The sequence below is a fragment of the Schistocerca cancellata genome, chromosome 9 (assembly GCF_023864275.1).
Source record: "Schistocerca cancellata isolate TAMUIC-IGC-003103 chromosome 9, iqSchCanc2.1, whole genome shotgun sequence".
NCBI lineage: Eukaryota > Metazoa > Arthropoda > Insecta > Orthoptera > Acrididae > Schistocerca > Schistocerca cancellata.
The window spans coordinates 413868928-413874048 of record NC_064634.1 but is presented as its reverse complement, the minus strand read 5'-3'; the positions used below and the strand labels follow the sequence as shown (position 1 = coordinate 413874048).

Here is a 5121-nt window from a genome sequence, read left to right as displayed (position 1 = left end):
ATCTTCGTGAGAAAAATTTATCTGTTCACAATTCAAATTTTGCGAACCGGGTGTGTCAAACTGGGCAGCGTTCACTGTAACGGAACGTGCCGCGTCATCAATTGTTACATTTACTGTGGACATAATTGAATTTGTTTGCTCATCATTAGAATTAAAATCATTATTAGTGATCGGTACGCACTGATTATCAGTAATTAGAGGATTATCTCTATTACACTGAGTGTCGCTAGTATTATCTGTCAAATTATTCGAGTCGGCTATTTCACTCATTGCACATCGCGATGTACTGTTATCAGTTTTCCGCGGCATTTTTCACAAATCAAAAATAAGCACAAAAATGAAACAAACACAAAGCAAAAATGGAACAAACACAATTACAACAAAGAGCAATAAATTGCCGATGATCTGTGAAAGAAAGAGAAACAAATTAGTAAATGTGTTGCGCCAGATGCAAACTACAATTAAGTAAATAAGAGCAGATATATGCCTACTTCTCAAAAATTCACAAAGAAATACGATCCTGGCCGGTTGTCGCCAAGTGTAACCTCCCCACGAAATAATTTCCCGTAACCTCTCAACAGAAAATATTAACATAAATAATATTCACGTTTAGTGTAACCTCAAAACAGAAAAATTCCTAAACCTCTCAAGAGTAAAAAATTATAATTATGTCGTTCACATTCAGTGTAACGTCCCAACAAAAAAAAAAAAATTCAGTAACCTGGTGATAATACAATGTAACTAACCTCTCAATTAAATTGTCACTCACTTATAACTTTTCAATTATTGACTGTGAATTTAACCTGGTAAATTTTGGACGTCAGCAGTGCTGCGTCATGGCCCTGAAAGATCATTCTGAATAAAAAAGAGAAAAATTGTTACCTCAATGAAGTCACCGGATAACGCATATATATCTGCTCTTAAAATAATGTTTTCTGGCACAGCCCTGTGCAATGCTGGCCGATAGATTTGTCATTTATGAAAGGAAGCAACTGATTTTTCTTTTGCAACAATCGGGATGATCATGGATGAGAGAAATTAGTAAATTCTTTAAATTGAAATGAATGGTTGTTAAAAATTACTTAATATGAGAAGGATTATTATTACGAGATTTTTAAAACATTTACATGGGACTTGAAATGACATTACTACATATGCGCGAGGCTGCTTTTTACCTTATACAATAATACTCAGGCTCCGGCATCGCTGCACCGCGACCGGCCACCCAACACGTTACACCAGAGCAGACACCAGACTAGCAACAACTTACTGCTACAGCTACACAGTTCGTACAGCAGTCAACACTGCTCTCTGGTCAGAGATTCTCTTATACCTTGCATATCGCAGGCAATGCAATTTGTTGCCTGACATTCATATTTGACATATTTCTTTTCCGTACGTGGTACATGTTATATAAGTTATTGATTGACTATAAGAAGTGTAATTAAAAGAGTAGAGTACCGAGCAAAAACGAAATACCAGAAAATGCATTTCTTCCCAGTTTATCTGCTTTATAAAATTTCTAATCCATATATAGTAAGGTTCGTAAAATTTATTTATTCTCTCTCGCAAGAGAAGTCATGATATTATTGTTATAAAGAGGCCTCACAACAGAACAATAATGTCTGGGCAAATATCTCAGAAATCATCACCTTTGCTTTATACACAAATATAATACTTACACATCAACTACGCTTTTGTAGCCTTTATCTTCGATACAATGTTGTTAAAAATAGCTTCCATCTCTCCGCTCTGACTAAGGTTTTTGGGCGGCCTAGAAACTGAAGAAATCCCCTCTCACATTGCACTCCGTCTTCAGGCCACAAGTGGCCATCCGACCGCCGTGTCATCCTCAGTTGAAGATGCGGACAGGAGGGGCGTGTGGTCAGCACACCGCTCTCCCGGTCGTTACGATGGTTTTCTATGACCGGAGCCGCTACTATTCAGTCGAGTAGCTCCTCAATTGGCATCACGAGGCTGAGTGCACCCCGAAAAATGGCAACAGCGCTTGGCGGCTGGATGGTCACCCATCCAAGTGCCGGCCACGCCCGACAGCGCTTAACTTCGGTGATCTGACGGGAACCGGTGTAGCCACTGCGGCAAGGCCGTTGCCCCTCTCAAATCCTCTGACGGAAAATAATATCACAGTACCAAGAAGGAATTTTGCGACATACGCGAGAGTTTGTGTGTTGGTAGCGCTATGTAACGCTCTGTATTAAATCTCTGGCTGCGCTGTGGCAGTCTGTAAGAGACTATCTGTGGCGGTTCGGACTAGCAGCTGGAAGTCAACAGTCAGTGGTCATAGCTGTTGGAGGTGAACAGCCAGCAGTGATGGAAGTTGGAATTGAGTAGTGAGCAGTGATGGAGGTTAGAGGTTAATAACTAGCAGTGTTGGAGGTTTGCATTATTTGCGCGAGCGGACGATCTGGACGTGTCTGACTCGGAGACTGAATATTTTTCATGATTATATAATTTTTGGAACTGGGTATCACGGATGATTATATATAGATATATTTTGAACTGATTATGACATTATTAACCTAAAAATACATTGTTTGCTTTGCAACAAAATCTTTCTTTTGCTAACCACATCCCTATCAGTAGAGCCTTCAGTAGTTAGAATCTTTTATTTAGCTGGCAGTATTGGTGCTTGCGAAATTGCTGCAGTTCGTGTAATGAAGATTTTTGTGAGGAAGTAACTTATGAAATGTATAGGCTATTGTCAGGATTTCTTCTTATTCAGGGTCATTCTTTTGAGTTAATTTGAAAGCAGTCAGATAGCGTTACCTTTGAATATTGTGAGTAACTAATGAATAGGAGAAGTTTGAGTGGTGATTGTAAGGGCCATTCTTTTTTATTAATTATGTGAAGTCAGGTTATCATTTTTGAGCAGTCAGATTGCGTTGTGTTGAAATGATAATGTAGCAAAGAGGCAGTACATTCAAATTCATTCAGCAGTTTAAGAAGGTTCACTTTCATTCAGCAGTTTAAGTAAAAATTTACATAAAGAAGTTCCAGTGTTTCTACATCCGAAAGAAGATATCTATTCACATTTCGTGTCATATGCATAAGAGTGGCCTTAGTAAGATGCAAATTAGGTTTTCTTCAAATACTCGCTGTAATGGTGGTGAGCGTTAGTCAACTTTGAGATTGAATGTGGCGAGCTGATGTCAGTCAAGAATGCTTCTTGACAACATTATAAACACTGATTTTGAACGAGGTCATGTAATAGGGCTATAAGAAGCGGGCTATTCCTTCTGCAATACTGCAGAGACTTGGCAGCAACGTAGCCGCTGTACACGATTGCTGGCAGCGGTCAGCTGTGTTCACGTGATTGTATGATCGCAAGAAGACTAGGATCCGGACGGCCTGGTGGATGTGTTGTGAGGAAAGACCCTCGTATGTAAGCAACTATCAGCCTCGATTGCGGTAACGAAACCACCCTTTACCTAGGTTTCAGACCAAGTAATTGAGCCTTATTATTTGGGCTGAAACCTAGGTAAAGGTTGGTTTCATTACAGCAATCGAGGCTGATAGTTTCTTATACACTCCTGGAAATGGAAAAAAGAACACATTGACACCGGTGTGTCAGACCCACCATACTTGCTCCGGACACTGCGAGAGGGCTGTACAAGCAATGATCACACGCACGGCACAGCGGACACACCAGGAACCGCGGTGTTGGCCGTCGAATGGCGCTAGCTGCGCAGCATTTGTGCACCGCCGCCGTCAGTGTCAGCCAGTTTGCCGTGGCCTACGGATATCCATCGCAGTCTTTAACACTGGTAGCATGCCGCGACAGCGTGGACGTGAACCGTATGTGCAGTTGACGGACTTTGAGCGAGGGCGTATAGTGGGCATGCGGGAGGCCGGGTGGACGTACCGCCGAATTGCTCAACACGTGGGGCGTGAGGTCTCCACAGTACATCGATGTTGTCGCCAGTGGTCGGCGGAAGGTGCACGTGCCCGTCGACCTGGGACCGGACCGCAGCGACGCACGGATGCACGCCAAGACCGTAGGATCCTACGCAGTGCCGTAGGGGACCACACCGCCACTTCCCAGCAAATTAGGGACACTGTTGCTCCTGGGGTATCGGCGAGGACCAATCGCAACCGTCTCCATGAAGCTGGGCTACGGTCCCGCACACCGTTAGGCCGTCTTCCGCTCACGCCCCAACATCGTGCAGCCCGCCTCCAGTGGTGTCGCGACAGGCGTGAATGGAGGGACGAATGGAGACGTGTCGTCTTCAGCGATGAGAGTCGCTTCTGCCTTGGTGCCAATGATGGTCGTATGCGTGTTTGGCGCCGTGCAGGTGAGCGCCACAATCAGGACTGCATACGACCGAGGCACACAGGGCCAACACCCGGCATCATGGTGTGGGGAGCGATCTCCTACACTGGCCGTACACCACTGGTGATCGTCGAGGGGACACTGAATAGTGCACGGTACATCCAAACCGTCATCAAACCCATCGTTCTACCATTCCTAGACCGGCAAGGGAACTTGCTGTTCCAACAGGACAATGCACGTCCGCATGTATCCCGTGCCGCCCAACGTGCTCTAGAAGGTGTAAGTCAACTACCCTGGCCAGCAAGATCTCCGGATCTGTCCCCCATTGAGCATGTTTGGGACTGGATGAAGCGTCGTCTCACGCGGTCTGCGCGTCCAGCACGAACGCTGGTCCAACTGAGGCGCCAGGTGGAAATGGCATGGCAAGCCGTTCCACAGGACTACATCCAGCATCTCTACGATCGTCTCCATGGGAGAATAGCAGCCTGCATTGCTGCGAAAGGTGGATATACACTGTACTAGTGCCGACATTGTGCATGCTCTGTTGCCTGTGTCTATGTGCCTGTGGTTCTGCCAGTGTGATCATGTGATGTATCTGACCCCAGGAATGTGTCAATAAAGTTTCCCCTTCCTGGGACAATGAATTCACGGTGTTCTTGTTTCAATTTCCAGGAGTGTACATGTCTTTCACAACAAAGTTTGTAAGTTTTGCAGTTAGTGTATGGTGTGTATCTTTTGTGTTTTGCATTAATTCCAAGGAATTTTTTATACATCTTTTGTTCCCTAGTTTGTAATGATCAGTTAAGTATTTATGTGTGAACTTCGTCATC

General features: G+C 44.3%; 1 pseudogene; it reads right to left on the bottom strand.

Annotated features, from left to right (window-relative positions):
* Positions 1-1996: 1996 nt before the first annotated feature.
* LOC126102492 (5S ribosomal RNA) lies at positions 1997-2113 on the bottom strand (annotated as a pseudogene).
* Positions 2114-5121: the final 3008 nt, after the last annotated feature.